The sequence below is a fragment of the Triticum dicoccoides genome, chromosome 3B (genome assembly GCF_002162155.2).
Source record: "Triticum dicoccoides isolate Atlit2015 ecotype Zavitan chromosome 3B, WEW_v2.0, whole genome shotgun sequence".
Classification (NCBI taxonomy): domain Eukaryota; kingdom Viridiplantae; phylum Streptophyta; class Magnoliopsida; order Poales; family Poaceae; genus Triticum; species Triticum dicoccoides.
Window position 1 is genome coordinate 537,945,613 of NC_041385.1, and position 12,847 is coordinate 537,958,459.

Consider the following 12,847-nt stretch of genomic DNA (forward strand, 5'->3'; position numbering starts at 1 on the left):
AAAATACCTATTGGTCATGGTGGATAAATTCACCAAATGGATAGAGGCCAAGCCAGTTAAGACGGCCGAATCCGGACCCGTCATAGACTTCATATCAGAGGTAGTACACTATTACGGCGTCCCCCATAGCATCATCACTGATAACGGCACGAACTTCACGGCCGACGAGGTTAAACTCTGGTGCAAAAACATGGGCATCAAGCTCGACTACGCTTCAGTCTATCACCCTCAAACTAACGGTCAACTCGAGTGAGCAAATGTTCTAATCATGAGCGGCATTAAACCCAGACTAGTGCGGTCCCTCAAGGAATCTAACACGCACTGGGTAGAGGAGCTTGACTCCGTACTCTGGGGGCTGCGGACCATGCCGAATCGCACTACCGGATTCACACCAGTTTTTATGGTATACGGCGCAGAGGCAGTTTTGCCCTGCGACATAATTCATGACTCACCTCACGTGCGCATGTACGAAGAAAGAGAAGCCGAGCTGGATCGGCAGGACAGTTTGGACGCCTTAGAGGAGGAGCGCGACGTGGCAAAAGCTCGTTCCGCATTCTATCAACAGCAGGCCCGAAGATATCAAAGCAGAGAAGTACGGGCCAAAACTTACAATGTTGGTGAACTAGTTCTACGCCTGCCGGACAAGAAAAAGGACAAACTCAAGCCCAAATGGGAAGGTCCCTTCATCATCGACCAAGTCCTGACCGGCGGAGCGTACCGTCTGTGAAACGCATCGGATAACTGACTTGAGCCGAACCCATGGAACGCAGCCCGTCTCCGAAGATTCTACGCCTAGCGCTGGACTCTGAGTTCGTCTCCTTCCTCCGTCTACATTTTATACTTTAGCTGTCTTTTATTTCTCTCCTTCTCCCTCCTTTTTTCTTAAAGCCTTTGGAGGCTCGTCTGCGCATTATTCACACACATTTGACGTGCTACTCGCGCTCATTATACCTGGGGGCTTCTTTAATAGAAGCTTATTTATACGGGCTTTAGGCCCAACACATGTGTCACACTTCCACATGTACCTTTTATTCACCATTATATGCATCAATATGACTTAAGTTTTGGCCAAGCTGGGTTGCCTGGCTCCTGTGCTTACCCCTACGTTCCCGATTATTCGGCTAGGTGGTAAAGGGAGCACCTCTGCGATTGTTACTGCTGGGTCAGCCGGATGTGTACCTCGGACTGGGTGAAGCCGAAAGCTAGCGTTCTTAAGGGAATATTCGGTCAGTGAACTAAAAGACGATTTCTTACCTATTTATTTATCTGCCCCCAGATGCTTTCCTGCTTTTTTCGCAGTCCAGACATGCACTTTAGGGCATGCCTCCCAGGGAAAGGAACCCCTAACGAAACTATTCTCCCTGGAAGATGTTTCTTACTAACCATGTAATATAACATAACTAGTTGGGCACTTGTCTGATAAAGCACTAATGACCCCTACGCCTAGTCTCCACGCATGCCCCGGTTTTTTATATAACCGCGAGGGTATTCGGACACACTCCGGACTGTCGGGTCCCGAGGTTGAAGCGAAAAGGTCCGCTACGACAAACGATCTACAATCCGGCTAGAAGGCATTTTACATGTCATTTTAAATTTCATAGTCAAATTGACTGATTGTATTCCTCTTCAATACCATCTAAGAGGCTGTCTAGTTTACAGTCCCGCTGGGAATACTTTGAGGTCAATTCTACTTGGCCGTACACTAAGCTCACAGGGATCTCCTTTCCATCAAGCCCCACAGGTCCGACCTCGGCCATGTGGTTTGGGTCAGCCTTCGTGTACCGCGTCTTCACCATGGCCCAGGCCTCCCTGGCGCCTTGACGGCAGGCCGATATCTTCCATAGCCGGAAGCGCCGCCGTGCTCCCTGAAGCTTCTCTGCAAGCTCTCCAAGGCCTTCGGGTAGGGAGATGGATGGCCACAAGGCCTGGGCGACGCCTCTCATCACCTGCCGAACTCGTTCGTGCAGTTGCAGCAGCTCAGGAAGTAGGTCACCCGTTGAACCGGGCATTTCCTCTGCAGGACGACCTGTGAGCATACCTACAGACATATTTCTGTTAGTCGACTTCCTCGCCGAACTCTTTTTTAAGGTTCATTCAAGCACTTACTGAAAATGCCGCGACGAAGCCGCCGATTCTCCTTAACAGAGTCAGACAGCTGGGCACGAACATCTTTTAGTTCCTCGCCCAGCTGAGTGTTGGCATCTTGGAGGTTATTCTTCTCTTGCCGCACCCTTGTAAGCACATTCTCGCCGGCTTTTAATAGGCGCAGGAGTTGTTGCTTGTCCGGATCTACCCCGGCGCCATCTGCAATGTTATTGTCAGACTTACACACACGCCGCACTTTGCAAACTACTTCTCTTTTAAAGCGTATATTACCAGAGGGGGTCTCTGTGGCTCCCCCTGTGGCGGCTAGTGCGGCCTCAAGTTGGGCCTTCACAAACTACTTCTCTTTTAAAGCGTATATTACCAGAGGGGGTCTCTGTGGCTCCCCCTGTGGCGGCTAGTGCGGCCTCAAGTTGGGCCTTGCACTCTTGAAGCTCCTGGGACAGTTGGGTATTCTTTTCTGTAAGATCCTGCATAACAAATGATCCTTAAATCAGTTATTCTAACTATTTTAAGTCTCGGGGGCTACTGGCATATATAACTGTCAAAATTCCTCACCCTTATGTCTTTCACATACTGCTCTGTGGCTCTGGCTAGACCATCTTGAGCGGCACAGAGGTGCGCATCTCCCGAATTAAAGGCATTCAATGCCTCTTGGGAGAAACATGCGTCACGAAGAATTGTCCGGCGGCGCCTATGATTCATGGCGCTCTCCACCTCAGATTTGGTGGTGGACAATATGTCGGCATCCTCCATTGGAGGAGCATCCAACACGCGCCTTGTGTTCGCCTCCCCTTCCGGACCTGGCTTTGGAGCCTGGCTGGCGGAGGCTCGATTGGCAACCTCTCCGGACACAGTCCGGCGAGCGCTCTTTTTCCTGAAAAAATCACGAGCATTAGTATGCCTTCCAGGAATCTTTCCTTGAAACACGATGGCGCGCCATACCATTGCAGCGACGTCTCAATCCGCACCGCACTTCTTTTCTGCCTGCAGGGCCGAGCTGCCCCTTGTTGGCCAGCCGCCGCGGGCTCGGCTTCCCGCCTCAAAGGCACCTCCTGTAGAACACTATTGGTATGCAGTGATCAGAAATAAGCATGGATGGGTCATGGTATCAGGACTTCGGTCACAATTACCTGGGAAGCTGGAAATATTCCGGGGTAGTCAGCCGTAATGGCGACCAAAGCATTGTCGATGCTAAGTTGGTGGAACACCCCATCGTTTAGCTCGACCTTTATGTCTGGATCCTCTTTGGAAGCCGGATCGAGGGACCGTTCCGGATCCTCGGGTTGTGGAGGCGGGCTGTGTATATCCTCTACGGCCCGACGCAGTTCCTGCGTCGAAATCACAAAATGAGATACTTAACCATGGGAATGGGGATCGGATAGGCAAAAAGAAATGCCCGCTTACCCAGCTTCGAGGATTGTTCATAGAAAATCCGTTCAGTGGACTAACACGGAGAAAATCCTCCTTTTCCCCTTTGTACAGGCCGGACAAGATCTTCACCAGATCGGCGACTGATCCCGGCCCCTTACGGCCATGGCGGGTGGCATCATCCTCCCCGTTGAAATCCCACATGGGGTGGCCCCTATACTGGAGCGGCTGCACCCCCCGCATAATGCATGTGGCCATGACTCCGATCATAGTCAGGCCGGAATGAGCTAATAACCTTATTCGGCTCATCAGGTAGAGGACATCCCTGTCATTCTCCCTCTGGGGGCTCCGCGGGTGCCAGCTCAGGCGCTTCTTCAAAGGAGCATTACTGAACTCCGGGAGGCCTATCCGAACAGGATCCGGCAGCGGGACGTCTTCCATATAAAACCATTACGAAGGCCAGTCTTCGGATGCCTTCTTCGGGGTTCCGGATAGATATCCGGTCCCGGTGATGCGCCATAGTTCGACTCCGTCCACTTGATATATTGACCCCTCATGAGAACGGGGTACGAGGCAGAATAACCTCTTCCACAGTGCAAAATGAGCCTCGACGCCCAAGAACAGTTCGCAAAGGGCCACGAAGCCCGCGATGTGCAGAATGGAGGCAGGCGTAAGGTGGTGTAGCTGGAGGCCGTAGAACTCCAGGAGCCCCCGGAGAAACGGATGTATTGGAAATCCGAGTCCTCTTATCAGATAAGGGACAAAGCATACCCGCTCTCCTTTGGAGGGATCAGGGACGCTCTCCGCCTGCTTTCCGCCCTTATAGGTGGCGAGTCCGGCTCGAACCGGAACCATGAAGGCTGGGGGAAGAAATCCCTTGGTTTGGAGCGTCGCTAGCTCACTGTGCAGGACCGAGCATCTCTCCCAATCTCCAGGCTGAGGGCTGGGAGCGCGAGAGGAGGAGCCGCGTCGACTGTCCATGATCGAATGGATTTTTTTCAGAGGCGCTCCGATGAATGCTCGCGGAGGGAGGATGGTGTGATTCGGATCTAGATCCTCGTCTCTTTTTATAGGCGGCTCATTTGCGCAGCTAGGGGGGAAAGTGTAAAAATACCCTGGCTTTTCGCATTCGTTCGACACGTGGAAGATGGCCATTATTGGGCGTGGAAGCCAAGGAGCGCAGCATTTATAAGAAGTCGAACACTATTCGACAAGTATATGGAATTTGGAGAAGAACCCGCCTTGCAATGCCGAAGACAATCTACGCGCCGGACTCATCGTCATTGAAGCCTGGTTCGGGGGCTACTGAGGGAGTCCCGGATTAGGGGGTGTCCGGATAGCCGAACTATCATCTTTGGCCGGACTCCTAGACTATGAAGATACAAGATTGAAGACTTCGTCCCGTGTCCGGATGGGACTTTCCTTGGCGTGGAAGGCAAGCTTGGCGATACGGATATGTAGATCTCCTACCTTTGTAACCGGCTCTGTGTAACCCTAGCCCTCTCCGGTGTCTATATAAACCGGAGGGTTTTAGTCCGTAGGACGAACAACAATCATACCATAGGCTATCTTCTAGGGTTTAGCCTCTTTGATCTCGTGGTAGATCTACTCTTGTACTACCCATATCATCAATATTAATCAAGCAGGAGTAGGGTTTTACCTCCATCGAGAGGGCCCGAACCTGGGTAAAAACATCGTGTCCCTTGTCTCCTGTTACCATCCGCCTAGACGCACAGTTCAGAACCCCCTACCCGAGATCCGCCGGTTTTGACACCGACAACTGTCTTTTATCTGTCCATGGTTTTCCTAACAGTATTGAACACGTGTACATGTGCGTAGGAAGGACATCACACATGACCAAATCACCATGTCCACATACAGTAAACCGTACCTCGACGTGATGCTTGATCTTGACAAACTTGTCCTTCCACCAAAGCTCGTATGGTTCTGGATGTTCAGTCAAAGAGAGGTTCAAGGCATCAATCATAGTCTCACACACTAAGTTCATCCCAGAATAGCAATTCATCAATGTTGCACAACTCAACGGCCCTACACGCACACGCGTAAAGCATTGGTACAACGGCAAAGCATGCAATGGATCCTTCTCCACCGCCATCATCATTTTCAAGCTACAATCTTTTCTCATTATAAAAAAAATCTTCAATAGTAACTCGAAGAAAAATATTGTGTCGTGAACAACCTTTGCTCTGAATACCACATGATGAAGACCAAACCTCGTGGTGAGATCCGATCGGTTGTTGCGGTCCGATCTTTCACGACACTCCACCACCACCAGTAGCAACCTCTCGCCCGCGCACGCGATGTACACGAAGTAGACGGTTTGAACCTTGCGGCCCAGCACGAGAAAACCAATCTCGACGAAGGTACTCACGCGCAAAAACAATTTCTACGAAGAGAAATCGCAACACAGAGGTTTTCTAAAGGTCCCTCCAAAACTTGATACGGGTGTCTACCCTGAAAAACACATCGTGTCTATTTCATAAAAGATAACCTACCTTTACATTCATCCTACTATGGCTATTTATACTAGTATAGCCGACCCTTTTAACTTGACCAACAAACAATAAAACTAGCATATGTAGACACGTCAAACTCTTATCTCTAATTAAATTGCCTTTTACATCTCGGCAGATATTCTAATCTAACAACCAGATTAATGTTGGAGGTGGACCCCAGCCCGTATCCTTTAATGAAAGAAAATCACGTAACAGCCTCCAAGTCTTGATAGATTGAGGGACCTTTTTACGTGGAAGTGGCAAGAATAGAAACAAATTCCTTTCTCTGATTTTATTGGCTGAGTGAAATAGATCACATATCCCGTACTTCCATGTATCTACATAGGCTTCATTAACTTTCCAAAAATTGGAGAACGTTGGTGTTTCTGTTTCCTTGCCAAACCTTGCCTGATCAAGGTTACATGCATATGTCATGGCTTGATTTAGCTCTTCCTCTTGCATGTAATTATTCTCCTTTAATACATGCACGTCCAGGGACTTCTCTTCCTTCTCGTTGGCACACAGATCAAACAAAACAATGTATTGTTTTATTGTAAAAGAAAATAATCCATCTAACCCACTGACATGCGTTACTATTTTGCGATCATTAACAACACTAGCATTAGTCACGGCCGTATCAGCCAAGGTAAGCGACAGAAGGCGTCCCGAACGAGCACTTCGAGCGCTTAAGATGAAGATGATGCGCCCGAAGCTCGTTGAAGACGATAGCCACATGCTGGAGGTGCTCTGCCCAAGAGGCATTGTAGATAAGAATGTCATCAAAGAAAACGAGCACAAACGACGCAAGTAGGGTCGTAGGACATCATTCATCAAAGCCTAAAAGGTCGCCGGGGCGTTGGAGGGGCCAAAGGGCATCACCAAGAACTCAAAGTGGCCACGGTGAGTCCGAAACACCGTCTTGGCGATGTCTTCCGGGTGCATGCGCACTTGATGATACCCTGACCGGAGATCCAGCTTGGTGAAGAAGCGCGCCCCATGACCACCGGGATAGGAAACTTGTCCTTCAATGTGAGAGCATTAAGGGCGCGGTAGTCGATGCAGAAACGCCACGTGCCATCCGAGTTGCGAACAAGGAGGACCGGCGCTGTGAATGGTGACGTGGAGATGCGGATGATGCCTGCGGCAAGCATGAGGGCACACTGCTGCTCCAACTCGTCCTTCTGCAGCTGAGGATACCGGTAAGGTCGTACGGCAATAGGGGCCGATCCCGGAAGGAGGTGAATTCGGTGGTCGTAGATCCGGGCCGGCGGCAGGCCCTGCGGCTCATCAAAGAGATCCTGATGCTGCTGCAGGAGGTCGTCCAAGAGCAGATGCTCGGCCTCGGCGGTGGTCGCGGCTAGCTGAAGTGGTGGGGCGGGCGCGGCACCCCCAATGCCGTCCCACTGAATGTGGCGACCCAACCACCAGAAGGTCATCGTCAGTGTGTTGAAGTCCCAGAGAATGGGACCCAACATGCGCAAGAAGTCGACGCTGAGGATGAAGTCAAAGCAACCCAAGTCGATGCCAGCGCAGGTGATGGTGAAGTGCTCGTCGCCGATAGTGATGGGCACGTCGCGGGCGAGCCCGTGGCAGCGTAGACGGTCGCCATTAGCGATAGTGACCCGCAACTGCTCCCCGCCGGTCGGCTGTAGTGCAAGGCGCCGCATGTGAAAGTGCGTTATGTCGACTAGAGGGGGGGTGAATAGGCGATTTTTATGAATTCTTCACTGAGGAATTTGCCGGTGAGGAAATTCCTTAGCGAAGAACTATTAGCAGCTGAATAAGTACTCAGAAATAAGCATAACAGAATACAAGCATGGGCATCATGATGAATTGAAGACTAGCACAGGATAACACAAGATGAAGACAAACAGACTAAAGAAATTGAACTGAGGAAATTGAGAAAGTATTCAGTCAAAGTCTTCAAACACAGATATGAACAAACACTCAATACAGTAATGAGGAAATGAAAGGGTTGAGGAAATAGAACCAGTAGGTTGGTGAAGACAATGATTTGGTAAACCAGTTCCAACTGATGTCTCAGTTGTACGTCTGGTTGGAGCGGCTGAGTATTTAAACTCGAGGACACGCAGTCCCGGACACCCAGTCTCTGAGCACGCAGCTCAGGACACCCAGTCCTCACCGTATTCTCCTTGAACTAAGATCACACAGATCCCGTCCAATCACTCGTGGTAAGTCTTCAGGCGACTTCCAAACCTTCACAGACTTGGTCACTCGGCGATCCACAATTCCTCTTGGATGCTCTAGACCTTGACGCCTAACCGTCTGGAAGAAGCACAGTCTTCAAAGGTAACAAGCGTCGGATCCACGCAGGATCAATTTCTTCAGTGATGCTCAATCACTTTGGGGTTTGTAGGTGTTTGGGTTTGGGATTTTCCTCACTTGATGATTTTCGCTCAAAGTCCTCAGAGGATCGGTTGCTCTCAAATGACAAGTGTCAAGTTCTCTCGGAGCAGCCAACCAACTAGTGGTTGTAGGGGGCGGCTATTTATAGCCTAGGGAGCAGCCCGACATGATAAGACATAAATGCCCCTCAATGATATGACCGTTAGGTGGATAAGATATTTTGGGACAGCTGGCGCGCAGCACAGCAACGGTCGGAAATTTGACTCTCAAATTCCTCAGGGCTATCATGTTCCTCACTGTGTAGGTAATTCGCACTGACGAATTCCTAACTCCTCAGTCAGAACAAATTCATCAGTGACCAGAAGAACTTCGTCTCTGTCACTGAAGAAAGTGACTGAACTATATGAGATTTCCAAAGGCTTCACTCGAAGGGATTGGTAGGTGTAGGATTTTGAGTTGAGCATCACATGGAAATTTTTCCTTAGTATTTCCTCGACCCCCTTTAACAGTACGGTGTTTCCTATGACTCAAGAAAGAGAAAATGAAACTACGAAAACAAAAGTGTTCATGCTTCATGTTCCACAGATGAATACCAAGTCTTCAAGGTCACACCAATTTCTTCACTTTCAAAGTCTTCAGAAAGTCTTCAGAATATCAAAGTCTTCAGTTGAAGAACTTCATTTTTAGGGGTCTACTTTCTCTGTAAATATCAAACTCCTCATAGACTTATAGACATGTGTACACTCACAAACGCATTAGTCCCTTAACCTATAAGTCTTCAATACACCAAAATCACTAAGGGGCACTAGATGCACTTACAATCTCCCCCTTTTTGGTGATTGATGACAACATAGGTTAAGTTTTCAACGGCGATAAATATATGAAGTGTATATACTGATATTGAGGAATTTGATTACAAGATATAGTAGAACTCCCCCTGAAGATGTGCATAGTGAGGAATTTGCTTTTGAGGCATTGCACATTTGAAGAGTTGAATCATGGAGATCTCCCCCTATATCTTGTAATTCATACACGCATTTGATATATAATATAAAGAATTTGAAATGCATGATGAAATATGGTGCCTGATGAGATTCAGCATGCGTGCAATGTCATTAACGAGGAAATAAGCATGCAGAGCATAATGCAACAAAAGTATCAGCGCACCATCGGGTTTAAGATTACAACTCGATCGAAATAAAAGTTTCAGAAGAACGAGAGTTGTAACTTAAAAAAATGCCCTTAATATAGACCCGCTTGAAGACTAACTCAGATTTCTCCCCCTTTGTCATCAAATGACCAAAAGGATTGAAACTGAGGACTAACGCCCCTGAAGAATTTCAAGTCGATGGAGGAGTGCCAGCGCTGTCGGGGTTGTTTGTTGTAACAGGGCCTGCCGCAGTGTCGTCCAAATCTTCATACTCATCAGTGTCACGCGATGAAGAATAAGAGCTGGCCACCAAGGAAGGAACTTTGACCTTCTTGAATTTCTTCGGTGGAGGTGCAGACCAGTCAAATTCTTCCTTGAGACCCATATTCTTCAGATCAGCAGCGCTGTAGACATGAGAGAGAACAGCCCAGGTACGGTTGAAGGTTTCATGGTGGTAGTATTGGTTTTTCTTCACTGCATTGTGTGTTGAGGTCATGTTGTGAAGAATTGAACCAAACTGACGCTTGACCCATTTATGATTGCGATCAACCTTCTGATGAAGACTGAGGAGTAACTCACGGTCAGTCATCACCCTGGGTGCTGTGGCTTGAGGATTTTGCTTGGCTGAGGTATTGGCGGCAGAGTCCTGTGTGGCAGAATCGTCATTGGTAGAGTAAGATGCAGCCTTCCGAAATTGACCATCCAAAGGACGAATGCCTTCATCGATCATAGCAGCGGCCTTGCCTTTGTCATTAGCTGATGAAACTGTCCGTTTGAGGCCTTCAATGGGAGGCAAGTAGCTACCGTGGTTCAGAGTGTCAGCTTTGTAATTCAGTGAAGATCTTGCCCTGATGAATCTCATAATCCAAGGAGCATAGGGCTTCAGCTCGAATGGTGACATAGCAATATTGGCCAGAGTCCTCATGAAGAAATCATGGAAGTTGATGGGAACGCCATGAATGATATTGAAAAGCATATTCTTCATGATGCCAACGACTTCTTCATCATTTGAGTCGTGGCCTTTGATTGGACTCATTGTCTTCGTCAGAATTCGATAGACAGTCCGAGGCACATAGAGTAATTCCTTGACGAGGAATTTGGTTCGTGGGGCCTGCCTTGGCTTCAATGGCTTCATCAGCACTTGCATATAGTGATTTGAAAGTTCTGGTTCGTTATAGATACAACGAGCATCATCAAGTGGAGGACTGAGTGGTAGAGCACGAAGCAATTCAGTTGCAGGTGCCTTGTAGTGAGTATTTTCAGACATCCAGTCTAATACCCAGGAGTTCACGTCTTCAGCGTCTCCGGTGATGTGCAGAGTTGCATAGAATTGAAGAATGAGTTCTTCATTCCAGTCACAGATATCAATGCAGAAATTTAGAAGTCCTGCGTCGTGAAGAACACTGAGGACTGGCTCAAAGCCGGGCAGAGACTCCATGTCCACATGAGGAATATGTGCATGATCCAAGACTTTGTCTTTGTTGAAGAGCACTGAGGAATAGAAATTGGCTTGGCTGGCAGTCCAGAAACGCCTCTTCCTTATGCGAGCAGAATCATATGGATTATAATCAGTGAAGAATACATGCTCGGCAAAGAAATCTTTAGCCTTAAACTTCTGTTTGCTTGAGAACGGATTCTTTTTCTTTGGAAGAGGGGTGTTAGTGAGTTGCATCACCACCTCAGGAATCGCGAGCTCAGGTTCTTCAGGCTGAGGAATTTCTTGTTCCTCAACAGGTGCAGTCTGAGGATCAGCAGCAGCAGGTTTATTAGCACTAGTGGCTGGAATTTCTTCATGCACAGAGAGAGTGGGTTGAGTTTCTTCAGAGCCCATTTGAACTGTTGGTGCAGGGGACTAAGGAATCTGTTGGAGCGGGGTGAAGAGAGGAGTATTGGGATGCTGACTTTCCCAAAAGTCATCATTCATCACAGGTGTGGTGCACCCTATATCCACATCTTCATCTTCAATTTCCTCAACACCAGCCTCTTCAGCTGTGAACTGAGGCATAGGTGAGGAAATGACTGGCGTTGAAGGGATTGCGTCCACTTCAATTTCTTCATCAATCTGCTATGACGAAGCAGCAGAATGATGTTCTTCATCAGATCCGATGGGGATCTCATAGTCTTCTCCAAAAGGAACAAGGTCCTTTGATGGCATGGAGAAAATCGGAACAGCATCAATTGGATTTTCGAGTGAGCTGGTCATTGGCTTCAGTTTCTTCGCAGCCGAAGAGTTTGACACAGCTGATGCCTTCCTTTTCTTCACTGCAACTCGCTCTGCAGCCTTGGTCTTCTTCACATCAAATGCACATGGAAGAATTGGAGTTGGTGTAGGTGCAGATGGAGCTGAGGAATCTGGTTGATTTTCTTCAGGCGCAACTGATGCAGTTGCCCTGACTTCTTCAGTTTCTTCAGGCGCACCACTAGTGGATGCCCTGGCAATTTCTTCAGCGGCTGGAATAGGATCATCAGCCCTGGAACTGGCATTTTCATCAGCAGCCTGAACTTCATCAGCGGTGCTGGCATGTTCTTCAATCGGCTGAGCTGAGACTCCAGCCTGAGGAATTTCATGTTGCGTTGGAGCAGCAACATTGGTGAATTTCTTCGTCAGGTTGACGAATCAGACTTTGGCTCCTTGCCAATCAGCATAGTAGGCATCAAAATCCTTGCTGAGGGCTTGAATTTCAAACTGAGCCTGGAGAAGTTCCTCAGGTGTCATTCTGACAATGTTTTTCTTCAGGAGCTTCTCCTTTCTGTATTGAGCTTTCTTAATCTCTCTTGCCTTTTCAAACTTCCATTTCTCTTCAGCGATGAAATGGGTCAGCATGTGACTTTGACCAGCGGTCAGATGAAAATCAGGCATGGGGGTGTTTGGATCCTTGTGCCAGAGATCAATATAATCAAGGATTTTCCTCGGATCCAACAGCAGTGGCACAGATGTGCCTTTGGCTCTAGCGGCCTTTACCTGTCTGTCTCTGATGATTTCTGCGAGTTCATCATCAGAAGCTTCATCATCAGAAGGCACATGGAATGCGACATGTTTCTTCTTTGGACTTGGCCGAGGACCTCGTCCAGCTGTTGCTTTGGTATTCAGCAGAGTCGGGCCAGATGATGACTTTGGTGCAGCAGAGGAACTTGCTGAAACACCAGAGGCAATCGAGAAACCAGCAGTCCTTTGACATGTAGTCAGATGCACAGGAGCTGAGGACTTTGAAGGAGCAGTAGCAGTGTGAGGAATTTGCCGTGAGGGCGCTGCTGAGGAACTTGGCCGTGAGGGCGCTGTTGGTGAAGCACTTGGCTTACGAGCAGGCTTCTTTGGCATGGATTTCCTCGGTTTGACTGA